Source organism: Schistocerca piceifrons, chromosome 4 (genome assembly GCF_021461385.2).
Source record: "Schistocerca piceifrons isolate TAMUIC-IGC-003096 chromosome 4, iqSchPice1.1, whole genome shotgun sequence".
Classification (NCBI taxonomy): Eukaryota; Metazoa; Arthropoda; class Insecta; order Orthoptera; family Acrididae; genus Schistocerca; species Schistocerca piceifrons.
Window position 1 is genome coordinate 638,092,390 of NC_060141.1, and position 15,481 is coordinate 638,107,870.

At 42.4% G+C, this 15,481-nt stretch overlaps 1 protein-coding gene across 1 annotated transcript in view; it reads left to right on the plus strand.

The window, feature by feature from the left end:
* Positions 1 to 15,481, plus strand: part of LOC124795052 (peptidoglycan recognition protein 1-like) — a 57,499-nt gene that overhangs the window by 2,094 nt on the left and 39,924 nt on the right. The gene's annotated exons all lie outside the window — the stretch shown is intronic.

Genomic DNA, 15,481 nt, shown 5'->3' on the forward strand with positions numbered 1-15,481 from the left:
TGAACACCAGTCTGCAATCTATAACTGTGCGAGCATGTGTAAGGCAGGACTGCTGCTTCTTTAAGTTGTTCCCATCTACGGCTAGTGTTTCTTTTATTGTTCCCTTGCAGTAGGGCCTGTCCGTTTCTGTTGCCGCACTCAACTCCCTGTGGTTTTGCCAGTTCTACCTGTAAACTCAAGGATAGTATCCGATTTGTTGTTGGTAGCACGTGCGGACAGTCTGTGAGTGAATGACCGCCTTTGCTCAGCTGGAACGCGCTCTGTGGCCGGTCGGCCCGCTTGTGATCATCCACAATTTCTTGTAGCACAGTGGGCGATCATGACGCCTATGACACGTGCCCCCTTGCCCTTGGCCGTGAGCAGTGATTTGCACTGGGGGCTGGAAAGGGGGGGGGGGGGGAGAGGAACGGGAAGGAAGACAACACGAGAGGACGAGCGTACGCTGCCTATTCTGAAAACGCTGCCGTTTTTTTCTTTTTTCGGTAGTGATCGGCGCATTGGTGTCACCTTTATACGGGCCAGATACACAGTCCTGCCACATTAACGTGACCGCCTCCATGTTCAACGTCAACGTGCAGTAACCACACACAGACGGCAGATGGCAGCACTAATAGTGGACGGTATAAAAACTGTCGGGGGACTTGGAAAACAGTACAGTCGTTGTCGTAAGGCGAAAACGGAGCGATTTATCTGACGTCCACAATCATTGGCTTTCGGGCCAAGGGTGGAAACATTTCGGAAGCAGCTAAGTTTGTAAATTGTTCGCGTGCCACTGTGGTTGAAGTATACCGTGCATGGCAAAATGGCGCTTCCAAAACCGGCGCCGAGGTAACTGTGGTGCACCACAGGCCATAGATGACAGCGGTGAAGGACGGCTGCGGAAATGTGTACGGGCAAATAGGCGAGCAACTGTTGAGTAGCTGGCCGCACAGTTGAATCAAGGGGCTACCAACGGTGTCTCCATAACGACCGTTCAGCGAACGTTGCTGCGTTTGGGCATCTGCAGCAGGCGCCTGGTTCATGCAACCCGTGCTGACTGCAGTTCCTCGGCGGCGAACGGTGGAATCTGCACATCAGTACCGAAACTGGAAGTCCGCCTAAAGGCGACAGGTGGTCTTCTCATATGAATCACTTTTTATGCTGTAGTGGACGGTGATTCGGATTCTCCACCAGCCTTGAATCTTGATTGGAGGGCAGGTCAGAAATATTCAGGCTACACACTTCGATTTTACCACAGAAAGAGATCAGAAAGAAAATGGTTGTTAGATTGCATTTTACCTCACCATGGTAACTGTTCAGAGGTGGGACATATGAGATAGCCTACTGTGGTAGCAAAAATGATCACGCTTAGTTTGCAGTTAGAATTGAATTCAAACAAAAATCAACATTGAACCTGAATCTGCGATTTGTTACTTGTTGAATTTCCTTTTATGATGAAACCAGGCGCAGATATCACTGTAGGAGAGCGATTTGTTGGGTGATGGCGGACTACGTTGACATGCAGTACAATGCTACACATACGTCGCAGTGTAAAGCAAGAATAACCGGACTTCAGGCATAAAATAATTTAGACTGCAGGTTCTAATAGAAAGAATGCAAACATTCGTGTGATAGCACGTAATTGTCGCATCAACAGACTCGCTTCCCAGTGGAATTAAGCTGCCGAAAAATAAAAATAAGTATATACATATACTTAGTGATGGTTGAGGTACATGTTCAATAACATAACTCATTTTAACGCGGTATTGCTATTATTATTCGCAGCTAACCAAAGCGGCTTTCTTACGTACATAGAGATAGAAGAAAGGGTATGTAGCAAGAAGCACTCTAAGAGGGCCTCCTTTTTCATATAAATAAAAGAACAACGTAATAATTCCATCCACTCTAACATACTGAGCCGGCCGAAGTGGCCGTGCGGTTAAAGGCGCTGCAGTCTGGAACCGCAAGACCGCTACGGTCGCAGGTTCGAATCCTGCCTCGGGCATGGATATTTGTGCTGTCCTTAGGTTAGTCAGGTTTAACTAGTTCTAAGTTCTAGGGGACTAATGACCTCAGCAGTTGAGTCCCATAGTGCTCAGAGCCATTTTTTTTCTAACATACTGAGTCCAAGGATTTACATATTTCTCTGCATGCTGCTTAATTACACGACAAAATTGACTGTGTTATAATTAGAACGCGGATTTTAGATAAAAATCTATTTTGTTCCTGAGTTCCTATTTGCATAAAAATTTGTACTTATGCATTTCATGACTATTTACACTTAATAGCGTTAATCCTATAGGACCTAAAAAAGCCTATTTCGACGTTAGTGCCTATTTCGGCTTTAATATCCTAAAAAGCGCCTACTTCATCATATAAGACAGTGGCTCCAAGTTTTTCCACACAATACGACAGATGGAAAAAAATATTTTCTGCCCAGCGTGCAGCAAGGTGGCTAGTTGATATGCGCTCATGCTTCGTATTTGCCTAACACTTCGGTCTTTTTTAATTTTTTTATATCGCTATCCCTGTTAATACCAAATACTCTTTATAGGTGTTTTATTATTCATATGTAAAAAATAGATCACGGATCTTTAGGTAAAAACCTATTTTTTTCCTAAGCTCCAATTTGCATATAACTTGGTACTTACGCGTTTCATGACTAACTAAACTGAATACCGTTAGTTCTATAGGACCTAAAATTGCGTATTTCGACGTTGACGCCTAATTTTGCCTATTTCGGCATCAAAATCCTAAAAAGTACCTATTTCGTTAATCTGACATAGAGTTCTTGTGTTTTCAAAGATTAGAAAAAGGAAGTAAACTTAGGGCTTTACGTCTCGTCGAAGGCGAAGGTCGTTAGAGGCTGTTTACAATTCCTTTGCTTGCCTTACTACCAACAGCACTCGGCACGGTTGAATGGTCATCCCTCCAAGCACGCGCGGTGAGCGAATGGGAACCGGTCAAAGATTTGAGTTACACATTAGAATCGAACGTGGGAGTACTAAATGTTATATTTGAAAATATTTAGTTCGTAGGATTCTGGCCAGATGTGTATTTTCGCCAAGAAACGGTTTCATAGGCCTTAAGCTGAGCACGGATTAAAAAATCACAATGTTAATCGTAGGCGCCCTTTGTAGCTAAATTACTGCCCTTCACGCATTTTCTCGCTGCTGTCTACAGGCAGTCCTATCAAATTACTCTGTTTCGTAAAAGGTATTATACGTGAATTTTCCGGTTCGAAAAATAATTTGCCAGTAGTGAGATGTTTTCATCTGAAGCACCGGTAGATTCCATTCGCTTGTTCAGAAGGGGCGGCCATTTGTCAGGTGCCATATGCCCAGCAACGAGTACGGTACATCCCCTACCGTTCCCATGCACCGCAGTAGAAGGGAAAAAAACAGGTCATCGTTCACTTTTTCCCAGCGAAAACAAATCAGTACATTGTGTAGCGATCGACGTGTTAAGTGTTACTGATGTTCTAAGTGCAAAATAAATTCTAGTTTCTGTGTGAGATAACTACGCCATGCCGAAAACAGCTAGTTCAAAGTCTACTCATATAAGGCAGTGGCTGCAAGATTTTCCGCATTATACAACAGATGGGAAAATTATTTTCTGCCAAGCATGCAACAAGGAGGTTAGTTGATGTTTTTCTTAGATTTCTTATTTTCCTGTCACTTAGGATTCTTTTCTATCGCTATCCTTTAGTAATACGAAATACTCTTTATATGCGATTCTAAACGGCACCGCCTCCCGCGCCCGGGTTCCCGGGTTCGATTCCCGGCGGGGTCAGGGATTTTCTCTGCATCGTGATGACTGGGTGTTGTGTGATGTCCTTAGGTTAGTTAGGTTTAAGTAATTCTAAGCTCTAGGGGACTGATGACCATAGCTGTTGAGTCCCATAGTGCTCAGAGCCATTTGAACCATCTAAACGGCATTTCCCTTTCTCTCGTATTAGGTTTCGAGGGTTAAGAAATCTCATTTAACTCAGCATTCAGATGGAATCGCACATAAAGCTAATGTTGAACGAAAATCAAAATTAAAGCAAACTCTTTTAACCAATAAATCTGGTGAATCCACCGAAAAAACAAGTTCTGCAGTGATTTGTGTCATGCACATGTGGCAGCAAACATCCCCTTTCGGAAACTAGAAAACCCTATTTTCAGAGATTTTCTTGAGAAGTACTGCCATCAGTATATTCCTGCAGAGTCAACTTTATGTAAGAATTATGTGGATTCAGCTTACAATGCTGTATAGCACAGAATCCTAGAAGACGTTGGAGAATCTTGTATATGGATTTCTGTGGATGAAACTACTGATAGTCTTGGCCGTTACATTGTAAACCTGATTATTGGCAAGCTAGATCCAGATGCTCCATCCAGGGCTCATTTGATTTACTCAAAACAGCTTGCAAAAATTAACCAACAAACAATAGCACAGTTTGTGAACAATGGGCTTAAGGTGCTATACCCAAACGGAGTGGATGAGAATAAGTTGCTTCTGGCCGTCACTGATGCTGCTGCATATATGACAGCAGCGTTTCAACTATTAAAAGTATTCTACCCATTGATGCTGCACGTAACTTGGTAGTGCATGGGATCAACCACATAGGAGAGCAAGTAAGGCTACAATTTCCTAAAGTAAATAAAGTAATATCTATGGTGAAGAAAATTTTTGTTAAGGCACCATCAAGAATACAGGCATTCAAAGAACAGCTTCCAGAAGTCCCATTGCCGCCAGAGCCTGTTGTCACCCGCTGGGGCACGTGGCTGATAGCAGCAGAATACTATAGTACGCATCTCTCAGCTGTCCAGATGGTGGTTGAAAATATACCGGAGGATGCTGCACCCGTAACTGCAGCAATGGAGTTACTCAAAGATTCTTCTTTAAAACGGGACTTATCTTACATTAGGGCCCACTACACATTTACGGCAAGAATAATTTCACAATTAGAAGGCTCAGGGAGATCTATGTACGATAATGTTTCTTTGCTTGAAGAAGTCAAAATGAAAATTAATGAAGCGCCAGGTGAAGTAGGGGAAAAAGTATGGGCAAAAATGCAAACGGTTTTGCAGAAGAACACTGGCCTGAAGGAGTTGCGTGCAGCTGCCGACATACTTGGTGAAATATCCAGCACTCCTGACTGCAGCATTCCTGTCCAACATGTGCCGAAAATGAAGTACGCCCCTGTCACATCTGTTGATGTAGAACGTTCTTTTTCAGCGTATAAATTGATTCTGACTGGCAAGCGCCACAGTTTTTCACTAGAAAACCTAGAAAAGATTTTGGTTATTTATTGTGAAGCCAACTATGGTCAGAGTATGTGAAACTACAAATGTATTAATTAAACCATTGCCACATCTTTTTTACGGAGATCTTTATCTTGCAGGAACTCAAAAATATTTGGAGTTATGTTCAACATTAATGTTGTAGATTGCTGTGCTCTGTAACTGTGTAAATATTCATTCTCCTTGTTTTAATGACTGATAAGATCTTCATACTGTCAACATTGTGTATTTTAATTTATTTTTATTTTACCTGCATCATTTTTATTAGAGCCTATTTTAGGTTTTATACAGCCCAAATGAACTATTGAAGGAGCCTATTTTAGGTGCCTAAAACACACTTTCTTACGACCTAAAAATCCGTGGTCTAGTTATAATGCTCCGGCCTGAGGTTGCTTTGCGCGAGGCGCTGCCACAGCCGAAAACGTGTCACGTGGAGTCGGCCATTGACGCGAGAGTGCCTGAGAATGCCGCGGCCACACACTTGCGTCAATGTCACTAGAACACTGAAGATTTAGATACGCGCCATTGATTAGTAGACTGTTTGACGTTGCCCTTATTATGTTTTGGATTCTAATTGCTCCTTTAACTGTTTATGTCGACTTTGCTACACTCTGGACTTTGTTTTTGGCTAGCCGTGAACCCCTTTGTCATTGCACTCAGTAACAGCCTGTTTGTTTAATCGGTCAAGTGTGAGTGATCATAAACTGTGCTCCAACTACGTAGAGCAGGACAGAACAGTGGCGATGAAGGCTTGAGTGCCGTGCAGCTATCCCACTGGGTCCCGAATTTATAAAGTTTTGGCTGCAGCAGTTAACTGCTGCAACAGCCGCAACAGCTTCAGCAACAGCAAGAAACACTGTGGGATGCCAGCAACATCAACTACTGCAGCCACAGCAGCAGCACACGAAAAGCAGTGGGAATTCCAGCACCGACAACAGAAACTGCTGTTACAGCTACTCAAAACCAATAACAGTCTGCAGCTGCAGCTTCTTCACCTCCCCCTCCGCCATTCGCTTACTTCGGCGAGGCAAAGGCAAATAAAATAACTGACTCAGGACGTCAGAGAGCGCTCTTACCGTCTTCCAGTAATACACTGTACCAAGTGATGCGAAAACTACACCTATTCTCAGCTTCTCTGCTGTTTATGGTTTGCTGATCGACTATTACAATCACCAAACGCACGTAATTGCATCTATGTTCAAATTTAATCAAAATGTTAAGGATCCTAGGCAGCGCTATGCACCATCAGTTGCTGACTTGCTAAGCTTAGCTCGCTAGTGTGGTTTTTCCGGCAAACAATGCGGTGCATCGTGTGTGGAGCCGTTAATTCTATGTTGTTATATGTCTCGCTTCTGATAGAGAAGTTTGTGCGAAGACCTTAGACTCATTTGATTCAAACAGGAGCAGCCGGCCTTTGTGACCGAGCGGTTCTAGGCGCTTCAGTCCGGAACCGCACTGCTGCTGGGGTCGCAGGTTCGAATCCTGCTTCGGGCATGGATGTGTGTGATGTCCTTAGGTTACTTAGGTTTAAGTAGTTCTAAGTCTAGGGGACTGATGACCTCAGATGTTAAGTCCCATAGTGCTTAGAGCCATTATTATTATTCAAACATGGGCGATGTGCTAAAAATTCCCAAAGCTCACGAAGTAACGGCATCAGCACCAGCTATAATTCAAGATCCTTCTGGTATCGACTTTCTTAGCAGTAACAGTCGTCGCCGTTCTGTTCTGCGATCAACTGATGAATTCCAGTCAGCGCCAACATCCGATTTACAGAGCACCCGTTCGTCCGGTAGTCCGACGACTCGGGATTCAGCAGTGCAGGAGTTACTGATCGTCCGCACTCATTGTTGGTAGATGCGCAAAAACAGAAGCGCTTTATTCGTCATTGGCGTGTCTTAATGCGAGGAGAGGCTGAGGCAGCAGTTTCCTCACTGTCGTTGTTAAGGGGTCCCTGAAAAGTTCGTGCCGTCAAATCATGTCCAGGTTGCGCTCCACGGCATCAGTGACGTCACTGCGGTTTCTGTGACGTCACCTTTTCTCATGCGAGGCCAACAAGATTTACGGCCTGTGTAACGAACTTGTGACGTCACACTAGTCGGTTTGTCCGCCACACTTCGCGAACGCTCGGCTCCGTGCCGGACGCTCGGGAAATCAATATTTAATTGAGAAGGTACCCACTACAGGTCCTCATTTTGTCTTGTGCTATCGAGAATTTGCGTGCGTTTAACCTGCAGTCCCGAATTATTAAATGCGTCTGAAATAGTTACTTGCTGCCAGCCGCGGCCTGTCTTTCTCGTGTGCTTCGTTTTGCATGACAAAAACCGGGGCATCTAGCCTTGGCTGGCTTGCCACTTCAACAACGGCCATCAGTACGCTGCAAGCCATCCTGCCGGCGCATTTAACTGCAGCAGACGGGATGCAGAACCTGTTATGTTGTAGCTAGAAATTAATGGAGCAACGGCAGGTTTCCGCATGAACAAAGGCACAGCCGCGTTTGTGACTAATGTGGACACATACTGACGCGTGAGCTTTCCAAAGCTGCAGTGTCCTCAGCACAGCTATATGAAGGGCCAGGGAAAGAAGTTAAATTTTATGAAACTCGAGTACAAGCAATTTTAATGTTTGAACTGCGAGTACATCAATATCTGAGAACATCCAACACTTTTTATTTCATAAATTAAACATCTTGAGCGCAAAGAATGTGGAAATAGCGTTACTGGCATCTACAGTGTTCACATAATGAAGTAATTTCGCGAAATGTAGACAAATGTCGCTCTGTAAGGGGATAGAAACAGGGAAATCAAGCGAAAAAGACGCCATAATTCCATAATAATCACGACGATACGAATTTCTGGTTGTGACAATACAGCAATAGTACCGCTATCGCTTCACAGCACTAGGACGGAAAAACTTCATCAGGCATTGCTATTCTTTATATTTTAGCCTGGAAACCGAAAAGTGTCCTTGAATAAAGAACGGAATTTTTCGTGTTAGATTACCGCGAACAAAAGATACTGCAGAGGTATCGTGCACTAGACAAGTAAGGAATTCTGAAGAAACATACCACCATAAGTAGGTAAGGGCAGTTCAAACAGACCATCCACTGGTTGACATTGACATGATGTCCTTATGAAGCCAGTCTGCATTCCTCCATGATAGGTCTTTTTATATTTCAACATACGAAGTAGTTGGATTCAGATGATATTTTAATACGCTGAGTTTTGAAAGGGCATTTCGCAGTATACTTTGAGTCCAACAGTGTTTTCTGTTTCTCGATTGACGTTGATCACAGTCAAACAAGATTACTTACATCTCGATTCTTCGATCATTCGATTATTGCCGGCCGCGGTGGTCTAGAGGTTCTAGGCGCTCAGTCCGGAACCGCGGGACTGCTACGGTCGCAGGTTCGAATCCTGCCTCGGGCATGGATGTGTGTGATGTCCTTAGGTTAGTTAGATTTAACTAGTTCTAAGTTCTAAGGGACTGATGACCACAGATGTTAAGTCCCATAGTGCTCAGAGCCATTTGAACCATTTGATCATTCCATTGATATCTGCAGGTGTTTCCATCACTGCCTTTGCGTTCCATAATCCATCTTCAAGGAATGTAATTTTTATATTATGAAGCCACTAGTTTGATCATTGTTACATAATGAATGAATGGGAAAACGGTGAAGTTTTAATTTTGACCACCAGCAGAGTCAGTGTCCTCATCCAAAGCATGAGTCACGAAGTGAAGAAGGAATGACGCCCATTTCGCAATGAATTCAGGATAAACATACAGAAAGGATTCGCCTGTTGCAGGAACATGGATACTGTACGAATACACCGAAAGTGCCGCTTAAAGTAATCGTCATTGGCTGCTATATTTAGCAAACATATATTTTTTGCAAACTCCATCCTGATAGCCACCTTCGTTTTCTTCTTCTTTCCCTCCCATTTACTGGAGGGACCGATTGCATCAGAATTCTGTTTGCTCTGCCCTCTCGTAGCTAGATGAGTCACCAGTGACTTGCCTGCTTCTTTCCCCTGAAAAATTGACTTACCTGGTTTTTTTCCACTTTTTGGAAAACTTTGAGTGGTAGTACCTCTGGACTCGCGAGATTTTTTTTTCAGTTTTAGCCTCTCAACAGACGCGTACGATCGGTCTGAATCGACCTATAGCAAAAACTCAATTTCGAAAAAAAGTGTTACCTGGTTTTTTTTTCCTCCGACCCTTCATATAATAGTCCAAGCTAAGTATAAAAATGTAGCTCGGCAACTAACTCTGCTAGTAATCAATTCATGGAGGAAAACAAACATTTTTATGCTTTTTGGTTTCCAAATTCAAGACCACTTTAATCTGGTTTCAACTATTATATCATTCACGGACCTTGATGCCTTATGTGCGCAGTGTAAGTGACTGCTTGAACCTACATTGGGCTGTCCAACTGATTTTCCAAGCAATCAGCAGTGCCTAAGTTTTGTACAGCATGTCCAGTGCATTTCACCATGTGTGATCACAGTAAAGCAGAACTAGATAGATGCTTAACATACGCGGTATCGTCTAGCCAACGGGCAGCACCCACAATCGTAGTTAAGAATCTGAATGGACCACTTAAGATTTGTAGTGAATTTAAGTCTGTCATTAATTCTCGAGCAAATGTCGATTTGTATCCAGTTTCTAAGCTGGAGGAATTGTATATAAAATTGACTGGAGGCAATTATTTTTCAGACAGAACACGCTGACGTCTCCCTTCAATTGATCACATGAAACACTTTTCAGTGATTAATATACCATTTGGCAATTATCTTTATAACTGGTTGCCATTAGGAGTCGGTGTTCATGACATTTCGGCGATACTAATCCAAGGCATCCCCAACAGTGTTAATTATTTAGATGACATGCTGATCACCAGGGCCACACGGAAGAAGCACCTACATCACCTACAGATGATGTCTCAGCTGATCTGCACTATCGTCGCGACAAATCTAGTTTCTTTGATCCAAGCGTAAAGTACCTGGGACAATATTAAGTAAAGAGGAGCTCACACCTAAAAGGATCATGTGGAAGTAATCACCTCCCAAGAACCTCAGCGAGCTATAGTCGTTCCTGGGCAAAGTAAATTACTATGTGTAATTTATTTCCAATGCTGTCCAGATATCCAATCCTCTTAACCTGTTACGTAAATAAAGTGTTAAATTTGTGTGGTCAGAAGCGTGCCAGAAACATTCTTGCAACTTAAAAAGTGCACATGCCACCCCTTCTTTAGTAATATTCAGTCCCAGAAAAAGCTTAACACTTAAATACTAAAGTGACATTGAACAGCCGGACGGAGTGGCCGAACGGTTCTAGGCGCTACAGTCTGGAACTGCGCGACTGCTACGGTCGTAGGTTCGAATCCTGCCTCGGGCATGGATGTGTGTGATGTCCTTAGGTTAGTTAGGTTTAATTAGTTCAAAGTTCTAGGGGACTGATGACCTCAGTAGTTAAGTCCCATAGTGCTCAGAGCCGTTTGACATTGAACGTAAAGAAAACTAATGCCACGAATTTCAGTTTGAAGAGGAAAAATGACAATGTTAAATTAAATGTAGATGGCACCTCTGTAGACTGTGTAACAAATGCAAAATTTCTAGAAATGAATATTGGTTCTCAGTTGAAGTGGTGTGAACACACAAATGTACTTGCAAACAGAATGTCATCAGCATGCAATGCCCTTAGAATCCATGCAGTGTCTTTTAGTTACATATTATTCATATGTACACTCAGTTCTTAGCTATGGAATTCCTTTTTTGGGGAACAAATGCACAAAATATGAACACAATTTTCAAACTCCAGAAAAGAGCCATAAGAATAATAACCAAAAATACTAGTCGAGCTCATTGTAAGGATCTGTTCAGAACACTTGGGATTTTAACTGCTCCGTGTGAATACATTTACCAGTCAGTTGCCGGCCAGAGTGGCTGTGTGGTTCTAGGCGCTACAGTCTGGAGCCGAGCGACCGCTACGGTCGCAGGTTCGAATCCTGCACGAGCGACTCAAGACGGCAATGGGTATATTAAAGAGCGCTCAATGGACATGAAACGGACATAAAAATCTACCGTCATTGTAGTACTAACCTTAAGGTACGATATATGTTTTAGTTATAATAAATATTTGTTCTGGGAATACTGAATCATTTAGCAGTGTTGATTCCTATCATCTCCTCAGTATTATTTTCATTTTAATTACGCATTTTGCTAAGATTACAGACACCAAGATCAGCAGTCCAATGTGCGTGTTACATTGACAAATAGAAAACTGTTTTATCGTCTTCTTGCATCAGCTTTAATATTGAATTTCCCTTTTGTGTGATGTTATAGTTGTTTTTGCGCCCTTAAGGGGCTCCGGAACGCCCTATACTTGCAATGTTAAAATAACGCTTATAAATTACGTATTTCCTCACAAAGTATTTGAGGTAGGAAGTTGAACTTTTTACAGATTATTTATTGGAATATGGGCTACAACTTAACACAGGGATTTTACAAAATTTTAGTTCAGTTATTAAAGATGAATTTTTTCATTTGTAATGAAAATTCACAACATTTTTTTGCAATTTTTTATTTATATATTCAAAAATATACAGTTTTTTGGAAAAGGCTGTGTTAAATTATGCAGAAGGTACTGTGTAACATTTACTGAAAGTTTGAAACAAATATGTTTGGAAGATCCTTAGAAAACATGTAATTAGTATGAGAAAATAAAAGTTTTGGGAATCGAGCGACAAAGATTGGATTAACTTTTTAGTGCATTCCAGGTCCATAGGATGGATTATCTTCATCCTCTGCAAACTCCTCCTCCAGCTTCCTCTTGTTCCTCCTCCTGTTTACTCTTGCTTGTATTTCTAGACTCTTTACAGGCAGCCCGAAGGCGTTCCTTGTCTAAAGCAAGCATCGCTCGTTGTTGTGTTCGTAGATTTTGCTACCATTTTCTTCAGTTGCAGTTACTGCAACACTGTTCCAAAAGGTGGTCATGTATGAACACTTATCACATTTCAGTTGTATTTCACTAGCAAGTCCTACGTGCTTTATTATGGAGAGTTCCAGACCAACTTCACTACAATGAATACATCTTACACAGTTTGAAAAAATTCCTTTGAGAACCGACATATCAAATATTTCATTCACATCCGATTCGCCCATGAGACATTCATAGTTTTCACTCATTGAACCAAGCTCCTTTTGTGAAGTATTTTCTTTCCCACTTTGACTGCTATGGGCAGGTGTACTTGAGAGGTTAGGTTCACTCACTTGGTTATCGTCTTTATTGTTTACAGTAATAACACATACCTTTGGCTTTCCAACATTTCTCCTTTTCTTAAAAGCCTTCAGAGGATTTCTAATAAATTTACTTTTACTCATTATTATACTTCAACAAAACAGAGACTCAAGAAACAGAATTAATTACGAATATTTTCGAGATAACGACAGAGTAAATAAACATGAAACAATCGACAATCACACCAGCGATATATATTGAACCATCACAGGTTAGCCACAACACATACTTCATCTCACATCACTGAAATGTACCTGATGAACACGGACGTTAATAATAACACCATTTGACAGCAGTTTAACAGCGCCACAGTGGGTCACGCCCATGTAGAACACATTTCAAAAAAAATTTAAAAATAGTTGTAGTCTTCGGAATTGAATAAATTATATATCTATTAAAAGGTAATAGTCTGCAGATTCAGAAAACGCAAAAAAGTAAAAATTGAACTTTTCATGATTTTGAGCCTTTCCGGAGCCCCTTAAGAACTTTTTGGTCCCTTAGGAAATTGTTTTGTCATAAGAATAACTTCACGACCGGGTATGATCGTATCTACGATCGTGAAGTAATTAGAAAGACAATAATGTAATTTCTTAATCAATAGCACGCTAGCTGTGACTGCTTCAACCCACGAGAAACTGCAAGTAAAGACTATTCACATTTCATAGTGCAATATTTTAATGACAATGGTCAATCCATGATTCTTACGCCAATTGTGATTGATAAAACAGTAAGCGAAATCTCAAATTCCAACTTTTCCATTGAATAACATCACTTTTATTTTGTTACATCACATGCTCCAGGAGGCAAGCAGTACAACCTTCCATAATGACGAAATCATTCACGGAATGTCACGAAAACATTCCCCAGACCATAATGCTCCCTCCTCCGGCGTGGGCCCTACCGATAATTGTTGCAGCGTGTTTCCTTTCAGTTCGATGGGGCATAAAACTTGACTCACCTGAAAAAGCCGCCTGTCGCTACTCAGTGGACGTCCAGTTGTGGCATTGGCGCTCAAATTTCAGGCTTCGTTGCTGATGAGCAGCAGTCAGCATGGGCACATGAACCAAGCGTAGAGGCTCATACACAGCAATGTTTTCTGAACAGTTGTTGAGGAAACACTGTTGAGAACCCCTTGGATGATCTGGGGGTCAGTTGCTCGACAGTTGCACGTCTGTTCCTCCGTAAACATCTCCGCAACCGTCGTTCGACTGTTTCATCTATGGCCCGTTGTGCACCACAGCTGTTTCGACGCCGGTTTTGGTTAGCACCATTTTGCCATGCACGGTATGCTTCAACCAATGCGACAGGCGAACGGTTTACCAACTTAGTCGTTTCGGAAATGCTTCCACCCTTGAGCCAAAAGCCAGTGATCATGCCCTTTTCGACGCCAGATAAATCGCTCCATTTCTGCATTACAACAACGACTCTGCTGTTGTCCGCGTACGCCCGACATACTTTGTGTACCCCCTCCTCTGATAGTGCTGCCATCTGCCTTGTGTGAGAGGTTCTTGCACTTCGACGTCGAACACAGGCGGAACATTAATGGAACACAGGTAGGGTCACATTAATGTGACTGGACCTTGTAAATCTGACACTCTTCTTTATCTTATAACCACAATGTAATTGTTATTGTGAATATCAACAGAAATAACTGTGAATAACATCAGTGACAGAAGCTTTTATCCGCAAAGTAGTTATTGCTGCAGATATCAGCACATATAACCGCGGATACCCGTATCCAAGCTGACCACTAGCCAGGGCTACATCTACATCTACATCTACATGACTACTCTGCAATTCACATTTAAGTGCTTGACAGAGGGTTCATCGAACCACAATCATACTATCTCTCTACCATTCCACTCCCGAACAGCGCGCGGGAAAAACGAACACCTAAACCTTTCTGTTCGAGCTCTGATTTCTCTTATTTTATTTTGATGATCATTCCTACCTATGTAGGTTGGGCTCAACAAAATATTTTCGCATTCGGAAGAGAAAGTTGGTGACTGAAATTTTGTAAATAGATCTCGCCGCGACGAAAAACTTCTTTGCTTTAATGACTTCCATCCCAACTCGCGTATCATATCTGCCACACTCTCTCCCCTATTACGTGATAACACAAAACGAGCTGCCCTTTTTTGCACCCTTTCGATGTCCTCCGTCAATCCCACCTGGTAAGGATCCCACACTGCGCAGCAATATTCTAACAGAGGACGAACGAGTGTAGTGTAAGCTGTCTCTTTAGTGGACTTGTTGCATCTAGTAAGTGTCCTGCCAATGAAACGCAACCTTTGGCTCGCATTCCCCACAATATTATCTATGTGGTCTTTCCAACTGAAGTTGTTCGTAATTTTAACACCCAGGTACTTAGTTGAATTGACAGCCTTGAGAATTGTACTATTTATCGAGTAATCGAATTCCAACGGATTTCTTTTGGAACTCATGTGGATCACCTCACACTTTTCGTTATTTAGCGTCAACTGCCACCTGCCACACCATACAGCAATCTTTTCTAAATCGCTTTGCAACTGATACTGGTCTTCGGATGACCTTACTAGACGGTAAATTACAGTATCATCTGCGAACAACCTAAGAGAACTGCTCAGATTGTCACCCAGGTCATTTATATAGATCAGGAACAGCAGAGGTCCCAGGACGCTTCCCTGGGGAACACCTGATATCACTTCAGTTTTACTCGATGATTTGCCGTCTATTACTACGAACTGCGACCTTCCTGACAGGAAATCACGAATCCAGTCGCACAACTGAGACGATACCCCATAGGCCCGCAGCTTGATTAGAAGTCGCTTGTGAGGAACGGTGTCAAAAGCTTTCCGGAAATCTAGAAATATGGAATCAACATGAGATCCCCTTTCGATAGCGGCCATTACTTCGTGCGAATAAAGAGCTAGCTGCGT